Source organism: Maylandia zebra, linkage group LG2, assembly GCF_041146795.1.
Source record: "Maylandia zebra isolate NMK-2024a linkage group LG2, Mzebra_GT3a, whole genome shotgun sequence".
Lineage (NCBI taxonomy): Eukaryota > Metazoa > Chordata > Actinopteri > Cichliformes > Cichlidae > Maylandia > Maylandia zebra.
In genome coordinates this window covers 45535786-45557930 of record NC_135168.1, presented here as the reverse complement: position 1 = coordinate 45557930, position 22145 = coordinate 45535786, and the positions used below count along the sequence as shown (strand labels likewise).

Below are 22145 nucleotides of genomic sequence, written 5' to 3'. Positions count from 1 at the left end.
ACAATCACTCATCCTGGGAAAGCACAGGAAAAACCCGATACACTGATTGACAGAAATCCATATTCTATGTTTCTCACAGCCGTTGATGAAAATGAAGTTCTTGAAATTGTCAAGAAATGTAAAAATCACAAATCTTTGGATTGTAATGATATTGATATGATAGTGGTTAAAAGAGTCATTGAGGCTATTATAAAACCATTTACATACATCTGTAATTTATCATTTCAAACTGGTCGATTTCCAGACAGAATGAAAATAGCAAAAGTTATACCTCTATACAAATCTGGAAACAAACACCATTTCACAAACTACAGGCCTGTCTCTTTACTACCTCAATTCTCAAAAGTTCTTGAAAAACTGTTTAAAAACAGACTGGAAAAATTTATAGATAAACATAAACTACTCACTGAGAGTCAGTACGGATTCAGATCAAGCAGATCAACATCATCGGCACTATTAGATTCAATAGAATACATCACAAATTCCATAGACAAAAAGCAATATGTGGCTGGGTTATTCATAGACTTGACAAAGGCATTTGACACCATAGATCAGGATATATTAATAAGAAAACTGGAACGTTATGGTGTCAGAGGGGTAGTTTTAGATTGGGTCCGGAGTTATTTAAGTGACAGAAAGCAGTTTGTGAAAATAAATGGTGGTTGCTCCTTATGTATGGACATTGCTTGTGGTGTACCCCAAGGGTCAGTTTTGGGTCCAAAATTCTTCAACTTGTACATTAACGACATCTGTAAAGTGTCCAAAGTATTAAAAATGGTTCTCTTTGCTGACGATACAAACATTTTTTGCTCTGGTGATGATCTGCAGAATTTATTGGAGGATATGACTAATGAAATAAGTAAAGTGAAGTTCTGGCTTGATAAAAACAAATTATCATTAAATTTGAATAAATCTAAACTTATGTTATTTGGAAATAGTAGTTTAAATACAAATGCAAAGATTCAAATAAATGGTGTTGATATTGAAAGAGTCAGTGAAAATAAATTTCTGGGGTAATAATAGATGAAAAACTTAACTGGAGAGCTCACGTAAGATATATTCATTCCAAAGTATCACGAAGCATTGCAGTACTAAACAAGGCAAAGCAGGTATTCGACTGAACATCACTTCATATTCTCTACTGTTCACTGGTTTCACCATACTTAAGCTATTGTGCAGAGGTCTGGGGCAATAACTATAAAACCACATTACATTCACTTTTTACTCTTCAAAAGAAAGCAATTCGAATCATCCACAATGCAGGTTATAGGGAACATACAAACTCACTATTTTTGCAGTCTGAAATATTGAAAATTGACGATATAGTGAAATTCCAAACAGCACAAATTCTATTCAAAGCAAAAAATAAAGAACTGCCAGGTAATATTCAGAGTATGTTTTTTTTGAAAGAAGGAAGTTATAATTTAAGGGGTTTTTGTAACTTCAAAAACAATGAAGGTACGTACTACAAGAAAAGGCTTTTGTGTTTCTGTTCATGGAGTGAAACTATGGAACAAACTGAATATGGAATTAAAGCAATGTCCAAACATAAAACTGTTCAAAAAGAGTTATAAAAACATGATCTTCTCGATCTATAAAGAAAAGGAAAATATTTAAATTAAGTGAATGTCTCTATTTAAAAACAAACAAACAAAAAATTCATGATGTGATATTATAGTATATAGTATATCAGAAATCTGTTCACTATTTTTATTACAAATTATATCAGTAAGGAAGCTGACTAAATATTCACTGATAATTTATGGGACAGGGGTGGGATTAAATAAGTGTATACTTCTTCCCACTCCCTTTCAACATGTAAATTAATCAGAATGTTTTTTTGTATGTAATTTGTATAGTATATTTTTTTTCTCTCATTTCTTTTCTAAATGTACTTGTATATTGTTCACATGTTGAAATAAATTACCAATCAATCAATCAAGTGGGAGTGTGAGTGACAGATAAATCATATGCTTCATGTATGTCCACATTAATTTTCAATGTCTGTTTCCATTGCACTTTTTCACATTTTGTTTTTATTGCTAAACCAACTTACCCACCTCTGCCAAGTGAAAAAGCTGCCGTATTTTCATGATTGGATACTGGACTTTGCTGTGGGCTGAAAAAGCTGTGTACAGTCTTTCTGCCCCGAGCCAAGCGTTTGCTCTCAATAGCTCAAAAAGGACTCAGGACTGTTCTACTATGAAAATGGCAGGTGCTTCAGGACTGTTTCTCAGGTCGCTCCACATAAATTTCTCTGTTGTTTATGCATCGAATGATCTTATTTACATACCACTCTTGACTCTTTTTAAAAATAAATAAAGTTAATGTCCAAACCTGCTAAAAAGATTAGCACATGCATATGCAAGAAATAAAGAGATATGCAGAGGTTCCCTTTGAAAATTGACTCAATTGACTGGAAAAATTAAAAAAATATATTTTTAAAGTATGCAGCTGCTGGCACCAAAGTGCTGTTGAGAGAAAGCTAGTAATTACATACAGGTCATGGTGATGAAAAAGTCTATCAAAAAATACATGAATAAATACATACATATACTGCAAATATCTTTTGCTGTCTAAATTTGTACACGATATCTTTCCAGCAGCCTTCTTATTGGGTTTGTAGGACACGCATTTTATGAATGAAAGGGTTAGTCAGCCACATGGGGTTTTTATCCACAATCGTAAATAGCTGTCTAGTTACAGCAATAGATTAAAAAAAAGATCTCTAAAGGCTGTGATCTGGGTTATGATCTGCTGCCCTAGTTCTTGTCCGAGTCCTATTAAATATTTTACAGATTATATATAGTTGATACTGTTTCCATTCCATACTCTAAGAAAAATACCCTATTATTTGGTCACCAGCTGTGTTAAATTAAGTGGCTGGTTGAAAAATCAGATGGTAATTTAAAGTAACACATGGATGAACAGGAAATGTATTATTGGTTGACCTGGACATGATCAAACATAGTGATTCAAACATGGTGAACGTTGAAACAAAAGGCAATGACAATATTTTCTTTTGCTAATTTTCCAACACTGCGGTGATGGGTAGCTGATAGTGTCGACCTTCCAGAGTGCTTTTGTAACAGCATGGTGGCTGTATTTGCTTAGCAACAAAGGTTAGCTCAGTTTAAAAAAATATATAAATGCTTATTTATATTTTTATTTTAAAGAACACTGGGTCAAAGTGGCACTTCTGCACAGCACAATGCCTACTATGGTTACTCTCTCACTGTGAGAAGCGAGAATGGCATCAGGGAATTTATTTTCCATGTCCAGCATGAAGAGAAAGTGCTGTAGGCCATACCAGCATTAGCTCACAGAACCATGGTAAACCTTGTGGTGAATGACCAAGCCTACCCTAAAAGCTATCAGCTAAAGAGGTGTAATTGTATTAAGTCATGACATTTGCTTTTTTTATGTTTAGCTTTTCAAGCGTATTTACCAATAACAAGAATAAGATGTCTAATGAGGTGCATTAGGTAAATTAAGTTTTTAGATAAAAGTTCCTTATCTATGTGTCCACTAAGGCTGTTGGGAGGGTGGCATTCATCCTGGATGCATCGCTTGTCTATTGTAGGGCATACAGAGAGGGAGACAACCATCCACACTCATATCTATGTGCAATTTAAAATCACCAGTTAACCTAAGAAACACAGGCTCCATTGTGTGGTGGTTTACACATTTGCCTTACCAGCAAAAGATCCCTAGAATGGCATCTGCCAAATCAAATATGCAGCGCTACCTTCTGTGGCGTCTGTTTGTGATAAAGGGAGCAGCAGAAAGGTTAACGAAAAAACAAAAGATACTAATATGGATGCCTTTGGATTGTGGGGGGGACTGAAGCACCCGGAGAAAACAGATAAACTCTACCAGCTCCAGCCGACTGATTGTTTTCCTTGCTGTGAGGTGCCAGTGTTTACCACTCAATGGTAAAAATAAATAAATAAAAATTATACACAAAAACATGTGAAAATTGCCTCAAGGCATAGGTCTGGCAGAGGGTCAACTAAATCAGGCAACCCACTGAGCTTGAAACCCTGCATTTCTTTATATGGAGTTTCTCTATTTTCATTGTTTGGTTTTGTTTTTGTATTTTTATATAGGAAGGATGAAGCAAAATAAAACTTACTTTTACTTATGCTGCTTACAAAATCTATCATGTGCAGTATTAGCACTGTTTTCCATCTCCAGTATTAAGAAGGCTCAGTGATTTCTTATGGTTTATAGTTCTAATTCATAAAGTGATTATTTGTTGTGAGGGGTCTGTTTTTGCCATTTATGCTGTTATGGTTTCATGGCTTCGTTTTTTATTCAGTTAAAAGTGGCACAGGTGTTGTTATCCAGGCTTTTTCTCAGTGGCAAAAGCAGATGTCCTTGTAGATTTAGCTGCATAATATGTGGATGTCTGTGTGTATCTTATATCTCTGTAGTTCGAGATATTTGACATTTTCAGATCTGATTAACCTTTCTCTCTTTTTGCTGTTGTCTTTACATTTCATTAACATTTAACAGTTTCACAGTTGAGGAGAGGAATACTGCGGTAATAGCTCGGTATAGTTTTAAATGCTGTATTGTCAGGGTTTATTTGTGCACACATGGATGCATTTATCGAACATTTTATTTATTCCACGCTGTGTTTATTCTGTCTAGCTGGTCCTGCTGTAACTACATGGATATCCGTGACACTGTTTAATCGTATTAATATCCCCACGTTATTGCATTTCTTTATTAGCAAACAAAGATAGTTAATTTATTGAGATTCAGAGTCTGATGTAGCCGTTGTGCTGGATTATGGCTGTCTTATTGGAAAATGAAAACTGTCTCTCACATTGTCTCTAGCAGTTGTTGGTGCACTTATTTCATGTAGCTTTCATTTTGACACCCTCCAGGATGCTGCGCAGAAATTTAGCATATTGAGTCTATTAAACCAATGAAATATTCTGTCACTCAAGCGAATATAAACAAACACGCCTTCCTACACAAACACATAGTGGCTACAGTGCAGCCATCAATGCTGTAGATGTACTACAGGCACAGAAACAGTCTAAAGGAATATTCTGCTTCCTCATATAAAACTATAATGTGAATTATGAATGCCACTTACTTCTTTGAAAATAGTTCAGCTCATTCCCTTTCTGCCTGCTGCTTGCTTCCAGCTTGGAATTAAACTTTCATATCTGTTTTGAACTGTTAGGGAGTGCGCTCTTTCTTCTGCCAACCTCTGCACTGAACCCTCGCTAGATTTATTGGAAATGTGACACACCTCTAAGGCAACCTGTTTGCTGACAAAATTTCTCAAAATGTGTTCCTGTTATTTTTTTTCTTTTTCTTTTTTGGTGAAGCTGCTTCTATGTCTCTCTGTACTCAGTCAAACGGGTAAAGCAAACTAATGTGGTGTTTATTGCTAGTCACTATATGAGGCTCAGAATTAGAGAAAATACTACAGTTAATGTTAACACTCCTATCTAACCTGAGGCCATGATAGAGTTCCTTTGCAGGGTAGTTTTGTGGCAGAGTCGAAAATGAAATCTCTTGGAAGAGAGGGGATACTTATTGGCATTCCGTGTGCAACGCCTTGCTCCCTGTTTCTTGCCAGTGGCCAGCACCCAGTGTCACAGTAGTCCTATATTCCAGACCCGAGTGTGCTCTCTGCCGATAATAAACAACCGAACAACCACGCTGGAGTCATAGAGGTTTACTGACTTACAATCCGACCACCTTGCTCTGTCTATCTCGCTCAACGGTTGGGTGCAACCTTTGCTTTATGTTCAGTGTTGACATGTTTTAAAACCCCTGCTGTTTCTGCTTTGCTCCCAGGTCTGAATGTCATTGGGCTTGTTTAAAAAAAAAAAGAGAGGGGGGTGGGACTGGTTAGACTGAGGGAGGGACGGGATCTTTGGCATTTGGCCCAATGTCAATAAAGGATTAAACTCCAAAAGACATCTGTTAAATGATGTGTCTTTTTTCAGCTTCTTATCAAATCTCCTTCTGTCCACTGGGGAGCAGTTTCTGACCCTGTCTCATGTATTGTAGGTTTCACCCGTGTGAGGAGATTGCTGCTGCTGCTGCTGCTTCTGTCCTTCCTCCACACCCAGGCCTCCCCCCCTCCTCCCTCTTCACCAGAGCAGGGCAGCCACGGAAGGCTTGGCTCGATTTCAGGGAGGCTCAGATCCTGCAGCCACGTCAATCACGTCTTCACCGCTGGGTAACTATCAAGCATGCTATGAAACTACTGCTGCCTTTGAATTTTTCTGGCATGAGAAGCACAGACATTTGAGATTATGTAGTCTTGTTTTTGGAATTGTTTTTTATGCTTGTTTGTTACTTCTGGAGTCGGTCATGTGTGCATTTCTCATGTAAAGAGGCATTTTCTCCATCCAAGCGTGCAATAAACACACACACTTGCTCTCAACCGCACAAACAGAGATGCCAGAGGGTACAGGAGATATCTTTAGGCGGTTGATAATTTATTTATTTGTTTTTTTTTATTTAATCCTATTGACTAGTTTGACGGGGTGCCATGGTGATGCACTGTCACAGCAACAAGGTTCTGGGTTTAAGCCTGATGGTTAACTGGGCCTTTTTGTGTGGACTTTCTATGTTCTTCTTGTGTTTTTTCAGGGTACTCTGGCTTCTTCCTGCAGTACAGAGGTGCATAGTAGGTAGGTTAACTGGTAATTCTGAATTGGCCGTAAATGTGAGCGTGAGCCTACAGGTTAGGCTGTGTCCTTGTGTTACAGTAGCTCTGGGAGGGACTGGCACTTTGTCTAGGGGTTACATTGCCTCTTGCCCAACGGCAGCTGGCACAGGCTTTAGGTGCTTGCAACCCTCTACAGCAGGGTTATTAACCATGCAGCACACTGAATAGCTTTCCAAAGTGTAACAATTGTAAAGAAGAAGGGAGAAGCCTTGGAATATTTCACTGTATTTTGCAAAAGGTAGCACTATTTTGCCAGTTGTCAAGAGTGGTTGTCTGAATTGTTGATTTCATGTAGGCCAGAGGTTTGAATCATTGTCAATTTAACAACCTTCTGTCCAGCCGGTACCTCATAGGTTTAAAACAGAAATTCTTCTATAGATACTGAAGTTGTTGCTGCAGGGCAGTGATTTAACTGAAAAATGACATAGGCACTAAACAACCTTGCTTTTCTACAGGAATATAACAAGAATGCAACTAGTTGGCAACCATTTGTGTCGTGTCCCCTGTTTCTGTCGTATTTCAATCTCGTGTGACTAAATAATTAGTAAAATTGCTCATGGCCTGCCATGCCACACCAAAGTTAGATTACTAAACCAAGAGCTTTGTGCAACCATTAATTTGATAGATGACAGCAGTATTTGTCCGTGATTATAGAAAACTGACACTTACGAATGTTTTATAGGTTATTATATGGGTGGCTGTAGCTCAGGTGGCAGAGCAGGTCAGCCACTAACCAGAAGGTCGGTGGTTCGATCCCAGGCTGCCTCCTAGCTGCATGCCAAATATCCTTGGGCAAGATACTAACCCCGTGTTTGCCTACTGGTGGTGGTCAGGCAGCCTCGCCGGACAACTGTCAGTGTGCCCCAGGGCAGCTGTGGCTACCATGTAGCTGCCATCACCAGTGTGTGAATGTGTGTGGGTGAATGACTGAATGTAGTGTAAAGCACTTTGGGGTCCTTAGGGACTGAGTAAAGCGCTATACAAATGCAGGCCATTTATTATGCAGTGGTGGCCATAGACTACTACAGTCGTCACATTGTCTTTGGACAATATATTAGTGCTCTGTTTATAGCTTGCTCTGTTAGAAAAAAAAATTTGGATACATATTTATGTCACAGTTATACTTTAGTAATTTTCGGCTAGTGTCCACTGAGTTCTGAGGTCTGCTGGTGACCTCGCTACCCTGTCTCAGTTGACACGTTGAACTAGTTCTGCATAATACGTCTCTAAACTTCCATTTTTGCCCATTATTTTAACTTTCTAAATTCAGATTTGTACATATTCTACTGAATTCTTCAGGTAAATAGTGAAAAAAAAAAGACAAATGAATGCACATTTCCAATGTGTGGTGTTATGCAAATGTTGGGTGCATCAAGACGAACAGCTGGCTGAGCTAATTCTCCAGGTGGGTGCCGTTAAACCATTATACACAAATTAAATGTAGTTAAAAAAAGAAGATGAATGGACATGGAGTTTGTTAATAGTTTAATGCATCTGTTCTCATCTCCTTTTTTGTTTCCATTTCCCCCTTTTTCATCACAGTTTTTAAAATTTTGTTGCCTTCTCCTCAACTCCAGAAAACCTTTAAATTACCTGAGTGAAATTATGTACCTGTAGGTTTAGCCTACTTACTACACATAAATTGGACTCACACTAGAAACATGTAATCTATGCATCCTTTTATTTTCCTTCTTGCTTTCCACGAAGCTCTACTATATGCATTTGATAACCGTGTCCACCTACACTCAGTTATTGAAGGCCCATCGTTCCAGACTTAAATAAATGGGTCTTAGGTTTCTGCCGTGCAGTCACCCTCCAGAGCCAGTTCAATCACTGTCTAACCAGGAGTTACATCCTTTCCCTGCCCTTATCTCTAACTCCAAATTACGGAGTTTCAGCCCAGTTGTCACATCAGAGAGTCACAGGAGGACGTCAGGGAACCAGGGGCCAGCTTAGACAAGGTTATAAAAGACAGAAAAAAGGCAGAAGGTGGTTTGTAAATACACAATGAGGATTATGCGGACGTAGCGCCAGCCCACTGCCCTGCCTTGGCAGGGAAATAGTTCACTCAGTCATCCAACTGGTGTGCCATGAGGGAATATTGCCTTGCTTTGGCTGCTGCACATAAGAGATGTGGTTTTAGAGTTACAGCCTGCTATCTTGCTAAAAGACATTTGAGAAAGGGTTTACTGCTATACTTTGTCAGCGATGGAAATTTTGCTCGCTTTTTCTCCCCCCCTCTCTTATCTGCGGGCTGCTGCATTATAGTCTGAGTCCATGATTGGCATTCTGCAAGTGTGGTCCGCTACTTTGATTAAAAAAAAGAAGTAAAATAAAAATATGTCAGCTATACATATAAGCTTCTGTCCCAACGTGTCAGCTGCTGAAATTACCCTGTCTCCACGTTTCTGCTCTCTTGTGTCACATTGTGCATAAAAATGAGCTAATGGGGGAGCACCCAGACTGCTCTATCCCGATGCTAATGAACAACAAAGTAGCATGAACAGTAGTCATCAACATGTTTTCCTGAGGTTTACACCTGAAATTCCAATATTTTCCCACCTACTACCACATTACCCATTGTTGTATAATTTTCTTTTTCATATCAAGATAATAAACCAAAAGCATAGGATTCTTCCTCTTTAATGGGCTAAAGAGGTCACATTAGTGCTTTAAGGGTTTTAAAATAACAGCGTAACCACAGATAAGCACCCGAAGCAGCACTACAGAGCTCAGTGTTAACATCACATACTGTTGCTGTGGCTCCCTGCTAATCTATGTTCAAGGCAGCTTAGCCTATTTGCCACCATGAATGTCCCAGAGTGTGTCACAGTCTCAAAGACCCACCACACTGGCTTCTGGGAGCATCGCGTTCCCTTTTCTTTTTTTCCACCTTTCCACTCTCCATCACTCTTTAATTCCACTCTTCTTCTCCCCTGTCACAGTTTGATCTTCTTATCTTTACTTTGATTCAAATCTTCTGCGGCCCTCTTTCATTTTCTTGTTCTCAGCCCTTTCTTAAGGTCCTGCATGTTGTGATGAGCCTGAGGCTGCTGGGCGTCTGTGGTGTCCTCCAGAGGCATGGCTCCTGAGCAGAGGAGCAGGTTTGAGGATGAGTGAATGTGGCACTCCGCTATCATCCTCTCCCTCTTCTCACTAGTCTCCCTTTTGCTGTCACATCTCCCACTCCTCCTCTTCACTCCTTTATTTCCCATTTCACTTAGCATGTACTATCTCTCCCTGACTCTCTTTGCCTGTCGCCTCTGAGAATGATGCGTATGAGGGTGGCGGAGAAACAGATATAGCTTCCCGACAGAATTGTCTTTACTTGTTCTTCTGGTGCGTGTATGTGTTTGTAAGTTGTACTGAATTGTAAATGGGTAAATGGGTGGTTGTTCATCTTAATGCTGGTATGGGAATATGTGGGAGGGAAGGGTATGCTGTTTATGTTTACTGCATCTCAGCATTCCCATTCCAGGAACAAAGAATTGCTGTGTGTAAACTGGGTGGAAGGGTGGGTGGGTGGTGAGGTGTGGGTCATTGTCTGTGAAGAAGATGCTTTACACACACGCACCTTATGGTGGCCCAGAGTGCACACCACAACAAGTTTGACAAAACAGGATAACAAGATGTAAGAAACCACAGCAAAAATGATCAGAATGAAAATGCATTTAACAAAACACATCAACACGCAGCAAAAACTGAAAATGCAAAAATCACACAGAGAGAGAACAAAACAGTAAAACAGAAAGTACAACAAAGATAACCCACTTCTTTTAGAGAATAGTAGAAATGTACCATTTAAAAAATTAAAAGGGAAACTGTTAATTAAACTAATTAAATTAAACACATAGCACCATATGAATATGCCAAATCTATAGACAAGGGACCAGATTAGCTGCACCCAGACCTTTCAGGTTTCTGTTTGTACTCTGCTTATAATCTAAGTTCTATTGACCACTAATATTTGAGCAGGCTTTGGTTGGGTAGAGGTAAACAGTGTAGGTTTAAAAATTTGACAATCTCAAAATCGTCAGCTGTCAGTGATTTATCTTCTTGTTAGCTGTTTTGTGCATTAGTAAACAATAATCAGTGGCTGGAACAAGGAGTCTTGATCCAGATATTTGCTGGCTACACTGAAAGCCCCTAAAACATGGACCTTTGCCACAAGGGGCTAAGTCAGCAGATTAACATACAAACATACATTCTAATTTGTTAATATTCTCTCACCAGTCAGTTAGCTACAACTTGCTACTATTGGGTTGGGGCCTCTTTAATATTTAGAAGACCCTTCGTTGTCTGTGAAGGTTCTCAGTCATCCAGGTCATCGTAGTCTAAGGAGCTTGGAAAGAAAAGCGTCTGGACTTCTTTAGGTTTCTTGAAGACATTTCACCTCTCATCCAAGAAGCTTTTTCAGTTATAAGAGCAATTGGTGGAGAATCCCACATTTTAAGCCCTATGGGAGTGTCCCCAAGAGGGTCATGGACCCCCTACTGATCCTCTACCTCATACGAGCCAAGGTGTGGCCCAGGATGTGAGTGGGCGTTAAAGCATCTGGGAAGGGATCTCAAAACTGGATTAAAGATGGCAGACAGTTGGTGTCGTTGGTGTCCCGGGCATCCTGGGCCATTTGACCTCAGTCAATCACATGATAGGGTGGGGCTAGGTTTCACAAGGGGCTCATGCGAAACCTTGGCTGATTGTGACCCACAACCGTTTTCACACCTGATTAGATAGAGGATCAATAGGGGGTCCGTCACCCTCTTGGGGAAAAACTGCAGACAGATGACTGAAAAACTCAGTGTCATGTTCCCCGTGTCTGCCCGGCTGACTCAGGTTGGCTACATACGTTTCTTGTTTACATCTACCTCTCTCACGCTTGCCGTGTCTTGCCGGGGCGGAGCTCATTGTGGGCTCCATTTCCCTTGGAGCCCTGGGTGTGCAAGGTTGCTGGTGTGCTGTGTTTTGTGAAGTCCCTCGTGTGTGAAGAGCTCCTTTTCCGGATTCCCCTGTGCCCTGGATTCCCCCTGCCCTCTCACTTGTATATATTCGCAGCTGGTGTTGTATAGCAATAAACGGAACTTTTAGCTGCCTCGTCTGCGCCTGAGTCCATCCCACATCGTGACACAGAGAATTCAACTCAGTCGCATCAACAACCATGCCACCTTTCTACCCCTTTCTGATACTCAGTTTAAAATTGGGCAGGTCATCTTGACCTTTGTGTCTACATGTCTACATATGTTGGGTTTCTGTTAGATGAGTTGCTAATTAAATATTTCGATTAATGAGCACCGTACCTAATAAAATGGCCAGTGAGTGAATGTTCTGAATGTTGTGCTTTTACTCGTATTTTTGTCTTATCCCTTTTTTTATTGCTTAGTTTAGCACTTTTAAGTTAAACTGCAATTATATCTGAAAGTGTGTGTGTGTGTGTGTGTGTGTGTGTGTGTGTGTGTACAGTCTGCCTGGTGTGCACTCACACAAGCTAGCAGACATGCACTTGTGTAAAATTAAATCCACGTCAGCAGGCAGCCATTCAGATAAGATTAACAGGACCTGACGTTTTCTTCGTTGGAGACATATGCTTGCTCCAATTCCCTCAGAATATTTCCCCTTGCCTTCGTCTTCAGTCCAAATTGCATTTCATCTCAGTTCGAGGACATTTCTCCCCACTTACCCTGTCTGCCCACAGCAAGACCTGTTCTCACTATTAATTTGATTTCTGATATTGTTATTACAGGGCAGCATGATTAGGAGTGCATGAGTTAGATAAAAGCCTTGTTTTATGCCATATTGAAGCCAATTAGCATTAGTGTACACTTTCACCTCAGCAGACAGATGACTGTAAATGCTGATTTTATGAATGCAGACTAGCTCGCTGCTAGGGACATTGTGTAAAGGAAAAGGCTGTTTGTTTGCCATTCCAGGTTCAATGTTTACGACCCCTCTTTTAAAAAAAAATTCTATCATGCTAGAGGAAATTAAAAATTCATCTGCCTCCTGTGTGATGGATTTCTCTAAGAATCACAGGCTGCTGTGTCAATTAACTCTTAAACTACAATATTATGACTTGAGCCTTGAGTAAAGAATTGCACACAAGTGTTAAATTAACGTCAGTTTGAGCAGGCATTATACATGTAATGCTGCACATAGTTGAAGAAAGGGATTTATATAAAAGTGAGGAATGAGGGGCCGTGTTATGGGTTAGTGAGTAACACCTACATAGATGTGAACATCATTTATACATAAGCGCAGAGGCTGTCACATGGATGTCACTGAGGGCTATAGTGAGGAAATGTGATTATCATTTATGCATAAGCACCATTATTGTGTGGGAACAGTGCACTGCAGAAAGTAATAACATCGGTATCTTAAAGCAGCCGAAGCAGGTAGAGCTGTTTCATCCGTCTTCTGCCAGGGCTGCTTTAAAGCAAACTGCCTCACTAGTTGGCTAGCATGTTTGTGTGGTCTTGAGCTAAATGTATAGCTTTAGTAGAAAGAGACAGTGTGTTGGAAAATAAAGTTCTGGCTGAAGAGATTTAATGCACTTGTAGTTAAGCATTTTCCCCCACTATATTATATGGGGAAAACTAGTTTTTGTTCACTGCATTTAAATGCTCTTATTATAGTAGTTACTTTTTAAGATTTACATTTACACACAAAAATAATTAATTAAGTCGAACCCTTTCAGAAAAAAAGCTGTATTTTCTTGTCGTTGTCACAAAGGCCTTTTCATGCCTGTGGTTATTAGCTGTTGCATCAAAGAGGCTTTCTGTATAAAGTCATCAAATGGTTTTATTCACTTTCAACTGGCGATGCCTTTTAGCAGCTGTTATAAAGATGTGATTAAACAAGGTGTGAGGTGATGTAAACAACAAGGAAGGGTTCAGATTGAAAAACAGATTTAAACATAGATTATGATGCTTCCTGTTGCCCTGTTTAAATGTTGGAATTTTTAATGCTTAGAGAAACTCTAGGTGCCTAATCTTTAATTCAGTTAGGACCACAGTCAAAGGAAGATGAAAAAGAAGAAGTTATTTTATTTGCTAAATTTTATATTCTCCATTGGCAAATGTAGAACACATATGATGATACATGGAGAGGTTGAGTATCCTCTACAGAACAGATCAGGCATCAAGTACAACAGATGGGACACTCATTAAATCAAGTTACATTAAAGCAACTTAACTACTGTACCCTACATGTGGATGAGTTTATTGCAACTGGGGCTGCGCTTGACTCTGAACTGATGCTGTGGCCATTTCATATGGTCATTGTTGAAGACATTATGACATTGTGACAAAGTACCTTTAACATATTCTAGTTTTTCTTAAATTCATTTAAATTGTTTTAAGTATAATTTAATCTTAAATAACAAAAATCATTTGATTTGACTTTAAAAAAATCTCGGTGTTATTCTGGAGTGCAGATATGCTATATTTTAATATATCCTTTGGAACATTAGTTGACGCTAGTGAACCTCATTAATCTTCTCAAGCCCCTTAGGTTTCTCTTTTGACTTTTTGAATGGACTTAGCCCTCAGCTGGGAACTACAGAGCTAAACATGACAATCCTATAAAGCATTTAAAACAACCTTTTACTTAACAGACAGAATCCTTGGCTTAGTTTAATGCTTGCCGATGTGGTAAATTTGCTTTTGTAAGACCTATCAATGCTGTCGTCACACTGACAGGAATTAATTATGGTATCCCATAATTTATCCATGTAGCAGATGGGGAAGCAACACATATTGAATCTTGGCTTTCATACAGGCACGACCATTACTGTGTGAGCTGTGTGAGACAGAGTGGAGGTAACTGAGAAGTAGCTGAGTGTTGTGTGTTTGTGATGCTGTCACTCTGATGTGTTATAAGCCATTAGCAGAGCTACGAAACGGTAGCTCAGAGGAACAAGTCATTGATCTTTTGTGTCTGCATTTGTTGATTGTGTGCACCTGTAAAATGTAGCTTCAACTTTGGTAGATGTCAGGTAATATGATTGCGGGTGGTGGTTCATACTTGCACGTGTTTGTGTGCAAACTGTGCTGTGCAGCACAGCCTTCATTTAGGATTCTGCAGACATATTCACAACTTTCCTGCTAATCCCGGAGCACTGTAATTGTCAGGGTGAGGGATGTAAGGTCTTCATGTTGGCATCTATTGGTCCTAATACAGCACTGAATTGCCCTTCATTAGGAGGAAGTTAATCCCTGCTTATAGTGGTGGAGATGGACACTAAGAGCACGCCGCAGAAGTCGATACATTCATTACTTTATAGCCCCTCTGCTGTGGAAGGGCATTTGTATGAGCCGACGAGGACACATAATTTGTTTTTAACTAAAGTGTAATAGAGAAGTGACATATTTATAAGACGCCATGATTTTTGCTATATAGAGTCATATAGAATATATGTGTATTTTGTCTTTTCATTTACTAATAAATATTAATAAATGAGTCCAACATGCACTCAGGTTAAAGAAACCTCAACATGATATTCACAATCATCGGATGCATGTGGGTATTCTATAAACCTGAGAAAACATTAAAGATTTAGGTGTAGCAGACATACAGAGGTCACACAAATCACCACAGGATTGCATATCTGTGTCCATTAAAGAGAGAACATGTATATTTTTAAATGATTTGTAAAATATATGTTACTGTTACTAGTAAAAACATCACAATTTTGGCTTTTTAAGCGTCATCAGCCTGACGACGGATAGGTTGAAATGCCTAATATCATTAGATTGGTTTACAGTTTACAGTTAAACAACACATAAAAGCTTCTGTAGCTACACTTTACATCGTTATGAAGCCATCTGTCTAATTTTCTATACATTTTCATTCCTGTATAGTAATGCTGGCATCGCGCCACCTCACCAGGAATAGAAGTGCATGCTATTAAGAAATGTAGCAATTCATAACTTCACTCTCATTTTCACACTTTGCAGAGTGACCCATTACATAGTCCGGCATATGACCAGCTCTTAATAAGAGCTTTTCCAGTTCAACCATGTGTCAGAACATGAAGAAGCATCTCCAAAGGCTGAGGAGAATAAGGCTGTCACCTCGTTGAACAGGAGGCAACGATGGACCAAAGTTCCATTCATTATTATATCATCATATTCCACATATTCAAGTTTCATACCATATATACAGGATTTTAGCGCATACGTTCAAGGCTTTTAAGGACATCATGATATTAAATACAGTTAAAATATTTGTAGTGGAGTGAGGATGATGAGTTCAGTGTCTCAGTTCAGCTCAGCCTGAGGAAAGCGTTGAAGTGTGGCAGTACACAGCAGATACTTGTGTATTGCTTGCCAGGCTGGAGCAGGGTTTTAGCATTATCTTTCAGCATCCTCTTGGCTCTACACAATGCCCTCTCACCAGTATCACTAATGCTCAATAGATGGGTGCCAATGATGTTCAGGGCAGTTTTATTAATCTACAGCAGATCCTTTGATCTCGGGCGGTATGCTTCCCTTAACTTTGTTTGATGTTTTCAACTATGAACCTTCCTATTGTTCCTCTTTAGAAGTTCAAAAGAACTTGGCAGTTAGTGTCTCAAGTTTCCTTAGTACATAACAATAACTATATTGATCATATCAGAAATATTGTAATATTTTAAAAGTTTTTAATAGACGTTAGCCTTTGAGGCTTATGAGGGGTCTGAAAATTATATTAGCACCAGTTCTATTTAATTTTCACCAGTGGAAAAGGAGCATTTTCTACATAAAAAAGACAGTTTTGTATTCTGTAGTAAAAAATTTTTGTCTGTTTTTTTTGTGTTTTTTTTTTGTTTTCAGTTGTTAAAGTCTTAATCTGGTTTGTAAAGTAAACATCTCATCTCTCGCAAGAGCGTTATGAAATGCAACTAAAAATATATTTAATTAAATATATTCATAAGTAAATAAATATAGCGCTTTCACATCATTTGAGGGCTTCATTTGATTATATATATACATGTTAAAGTGCTTGTCTAATTCCCACACAGTGACTGGCAAGAATGGGAAAAGATGATCAGCAATGTCTGAACGTATGTGTATATCCTGCAGGAATCTGAAAGACTCTAGTTTCTGCTAAAGCTGAGTATCAGGTGGAAGAAAGAGACACATGTTTCATCACTAATTAATTTGCATGAGATTTTCTCCTCAAACTGACAGAATATTTTTACTCTCGTTCGGTTCCAGCACTCTCACCATTCATTAACTCCACATTTGAATTCCACTTGTACACAAATTTTATCCACTGCATTTCGCCTACAGTCACACACAAGGTAGCTCTAAAATTCAGCTGAGAGTACCAAGCCAAAGGAAGTGTCCCTATCCAGATTATCTACTTACAAAGCATAAGGGTAGCTTAATGCCATCTTACTGAAAGTGCACTTAAAGATGCCATCAAAGAATAATTACAGAAGGTATAGTTGTTGTTTTTTTCAGACTTCACTGAGCAGCCTTGGATTTGCCACCCTGTAAGGTAATGCGTCAAGGATCTGAGTGGCATCACACTGTGGACAAATGGCTCAGATGTGGCAGACCTTACTCACATTATCAAAAAGGCAGAGTCATAAATAACACCACATTTGGCGGATGACGGCTCAGCTTGACTCCCTCTAATGTCTGACTGAGCGGTGGATGCGGGGCACCGGGGCGGCAGTGAAAGATCACATGTATCTATCAAATGCAGTAAAATTAGGTAAATAGCTTTGCAGGCCACTTTTCACTTTGCCAGTGGAAAGATGTGCCACTAGAATTTTTACTCGTCCCCATGAAGGATGACAGGAAGCATCTGAGCAGCAGAGTGGAAAAACGCATCCTGGCTCACAGGCTCACGCCATTTTAAGAAGTTCTGTGTTGGTGCGTGTGATGGCAGCAGGAGTTATGTGGCTCTGTGAAATAGAACAAACAAGTTAATAAAATTCCCCTGGCTATCTTTTATACAGCAGTGTGCTGAAGTTGACAGGCATGAGCTGATATGTGTGGCGTTGGCTGTTGTTGGTGTCGGGGGTATCTTAGAGCCCCTGTGGATTCCATCTACTCCCAGCTGTGGACCTGCTTCCACTGCTGAACTGAGGTGGACCATGGGTTGCTGTGTCACGGTGGGGTCAGGTGAGCAGACGGCGTGGGTGCCTGTGATTGAGAGCTCTGTCACAGCACCTGCAGTCACCGCCTCTGACAAACCTCCCGGGGCATGAATAATGTTGGCCTGAGTGATGGTTTGTGTAATAATGGCAGGCAGAATGGCGTGACCAGAAACCCCAGTAATGGCCAATGTCTTAACCAGCCTGCCAGCCAACATACACACGCTTACCTACCACGGGGGAGATGTATTTAATTTACAGTCTGCTGTTGGAGGGTCTCCTGAGTGCTGCTTTTTTTTTAGAATGAAACTGTTTTGCTTTCCTTTAAAATTTTAATTTTTTATGTAGGTTTCGAAACATAACCACATTGCTCAGGTGAATTGGATCTTACACACTTATTACATTTAATGAAGTGAAGCCCAAAAACAGACTCCTGGGACATGGCAGATTTAGGAAAGGCTTGCTTTACTCAAATGCCATTCAGCACATGTGAATGCATCTTTTGGGAGCTATGTACCTCGTGCAGTATTCTCAAAAGAAAGGGGTTTCATACAAGTCTTACGGCATCTAACGTGGTTATAGCTGTGCAGCTGCACAGGAGGTAAAAAGCCTGCACTCACAGTAGGGACAAGAAACAGTGAAGACAAGGATCAGAGTCTGTCCTTAAAGCCATTTATGGTGTTTCAGTTACTTCACCTCTTCAAAAACTTCTCACACACACACAGTAGTGACATATGTCGCTTCACTTTCCCCCCCAACTTTCATAATGAACAGTGTTGTGTTTTAAAACAAATGAGCCTTTATTCTAGTATTATGTCTTCTCCTTTTACAAAGCAGACATTTTGGCTCGTCACTAAGGCAAAGGTGTTATAAAAGACGCCTCTCATTGTCCCAAATGTCCATGACAGTGTGACAATGTTGAACATTCGCTGCAGCAATTAAATTAAAGTTAAGTTCAATTGAATCCTATTTTTATTCTGTTAATTCACTACAATACTCGCTGTACGCCGCTTTATAGTGTAAGGTAAAATCTTTACTATGTAGAGAGAAATTCAGTGATTCCTTTTGAGCGGCGACTATGTGACAGTTGAGAGAGCGAGAGAAAAAAATCCTTTTCACAGGAAGATATCAGGGTCAGGCAGAGTGGCCCTCTGCCTTTTACTGATGAGGGGAAAAATGAAGATGGAGCAGAAGGTCATAGAGGGATAACAAACAAGAATGAAGCCATTATTCATATCATTATTTACACTGAACCTGAGTACATGTACCTTTTTCACATCAGATATTTTAACTTGGCAAATTAGGAAGAGCACAGGTTTAATTAATGAGAAAAACTAAGGCTTCTATTTTAGTATTGCAGCTGAGGGATTTTATCCTATTCACCCTTTAAAGTCTAAACCATTAAATAATTGCCAGGAAATTCTAATCTTTTGAAAATAGAGCCATTACTGTGAACCTTCTGATGAAATTACATTTTAATTTTCATTTATTAGTTTTAATTTGTATCATATTTGCTATATCTGGCTTTTTTTTGTAATTTATTTTTAAAAAATGTACTGTTTGTTTGTGTTTTGAGAACACTGATGATATAGCAGTCTAAAAAAACTCTATCGATCAAATATGCTTTTAAAGGGTTAAAAAAAAGCGAATTTATGTTCAAAGTTGTGTTTGCTTACACTCATCATGGGCATGAATGTCATGATAATTTGGGGCTTTTAATGATTTCTTTGAAGTGTTCCTTTTCCACAATAAAATGATTGTACATCTTTAATGACTAGCCTATTAACTTCTCGCTGATCATGATTGACTACAACTGGTAGTTTTTCTTCCCCAGCATAAAAACGATTTGTTTGACAGCACTCGCTCTATGGACCACAACTCAGAACAATTGGAAAATCCAAATATTTCAGCAAAGACATAAAAAGGAAACGAGTTTAGTTCAGGAGACAGAAACCTGATCTACTTTTTTTGCTTAGTTTTGTTGCTGTAGAGACTGCTGGGGACTTCCTGTGATGTACTAAGCATTTCTTTTTCACTCACCTCTTTTTACTCTCTATGTTTATAAACCATTTTCCATATAATTGTTAGTTATTAATAAACTCTGGCTCTCTTCCACAGTGTTTCTTTTGTCGAAGTCTCATTTTACTTTTCATTTTCTTTGCTTCCTTTCACCCCCAACCACCGCAGCAGATGGCGGCCCACCCCAATCCTGGTTCTGATGGAGGTTTCTTCCTGTTGAAAGAGAGTTTTTCCTTCCTACTGTTGCCAAGTGCTTGCTCACGGGAGTCCTATGATTGATTTTCTGATTTACATTATAAAGCTGCGTGAGGTGACTGCTGTTGTGCTTTGACGCTAAATAAATACAAATTTAAAAATTGAAATCGAATGCTTAAAAGCCAATTTAAATGAACTCTATCAATTCTGCTAAGAAGAGTGGTTAAATATCCAGCCAAAAGCTTGTTGCTTACTATCAAACACATCTTGCTAAAGGATATTTAACTAAATTTTAGTGGAGATGTATGCATATATATATATCAGCCTATATGTATAATGTTGACCCTATATGGATTAAAATACATTAAAACTTGTGCACCCAATTCTTATTTTTTAAAGTAATTAAAGATGCTGTACATTTATTCAACCCTGGAAAAAGAACAGTTCAAAGAAATTATTAAAAGCAAAATTACTATGACATTCATACCCATGATGAGTGCATACAAATTTGTTTCCACAACCGTAGCTGCAATTTATAATTTATAATTTTAAATTGCTTGAAGGCAAATATAACAATATCACTTACTTTGTAAGGGAGCAGTTGTGTATGTATGTATGTAGCTGCTTATCTACAGAAGGGAAAAACTTACAAGTGAGCCGCTCTGTGCTGCTGCAAAGGTATAGTGTGGTGTAGTGGTAATAAATTCTGTGAAACACCCAGACAATAACAGCAAAACCGAGTGTCTGTGTCAGAGCAAGAGGGAGATAGAGAGCAATGTGAGTCACACAGTCAAGCGGTATGCTTCACTGATGTGAACAATGACCCTAAAAACAATATTAAGAGACTGGAAACAGCCAGTGCATTGACTCCAGAACACTCTGTTGTTGTGTCTGGGGTGAAGGTGTGGTTCAGGTGTGGTTTGAAGTTTCCTTTATTCTTGCTGTCACCAGTACAGTGTTTGAGGAGAGGTTCAGAACTGTTGCACTGAGGTTGCAACATAGATTTTGCTAGTTGAATATGAAGTGCCTTGCATTGCCTGGTTTTCTTTTCACTCTCCTCCTTTATCTATTGTCTTTAAAAGAGTCTTTATCTAACTGAGCTGTTTTCCTGGAAGCGTTCATCTGTTTCTTCAGAGAATGTGCATCCTCCGTTGGGGCTTGCCCTCCTTGATTACTGCTAAACTGTTTCCCTGCTCAAATCCCCATCTCAAATCCACTATTTTCTTGTTGTTTTCCTCCCTGCTTTCTCATCGACTCCCCTATGTACCTCATCACCTGTCACTCATTGTCCTATCACTTTTCCGTCTTTATATTTCCTCTCTGGGTAGCAAGCAGTTGTGTAGGTGTCAGGTAGTTGTGACAACTTCAGGCTAATGGGAATAAAAAGGAAAAGAGAGAGACAAGAAAACACAGCCATCCTCCTAACATCACCAGTTTTTTCCTGATATTGAATAAAAGAGTAGGAGGTAACGAGGGAGAAGAAAAAGGAAGTTGCACAGATTACTGGAAAAAGGGAGCGTCTTTTTCTAGGGTGCGGATGGGGTACCAAACACCGACTTGATGGCAGCACTGTGATCTTCAAAGCTTTTCTCCCCCAGTCTCTTCTCACTCCCTTGCTACCATGTTTTCTCACTTGAGAGAGGGTATACACTGGCTGGGGGCAGGCATGAAGCTATTGCAGCATCAAAGTTTTGTTCGTATATCTCAGGACTACAAACTCATTCTATATGCTGTACTCTGTTGCAAACGATATCCCCTGCCCCTGCACTTAAATAACCACTTCTGTCATTACTATATTAGCAAAAGAGAATTTTTACCCATTTTCTGTGAATGGCATGATGGGGACGGTTTATCCATAGGTTGATTCATAAAAGTGTACAATAGCCACACTACATCTCTTTCACTTCTTCATGGCTCAAACCTGTCTCCCTCAGGCCAGTCTATACGCCGAGTCGCTCTTCACTTCCATTTCACCCATGTTTGGTCCATAAAAGCTTGACATGGCGCAGTGAACAATGCTCACGTCTGAAGCAGGACCACTACTGCGATTTTTCCGAGAGGGGACTTGCTTTGATGGGGTTTTGCTATTTTTGTGCTCCACAAATACCTTCCATGTCCTGTTTTCTGCTTTTGAAAATCCCT

The 22145-nt window shown here is 39.3% G+C and overlaps 1 protein-coding gene across 3 annotated transcripts in view; it reads left to right on the top strand.

Moving 5' to 3' along the window:
* drp2 (dystrophin related protein 2) overlaps positions 1–22145 on the top strand; it is a 173368-nt gene that overhangs the window by 55193 nt on the left and 96030 nt on the right. For all 3 annotated transcript variants that reach the window (XM_014412664.3, XM_014412662.3, XM_076875356.1), the window contains exon 2: positions 6040–6211. The gene's annotated coding sequence lies outside the window, so the exon portion shown is untranslated. The remainder of the gene's footprint in view (positions 1–6039; positions 6212–22145) is intronic.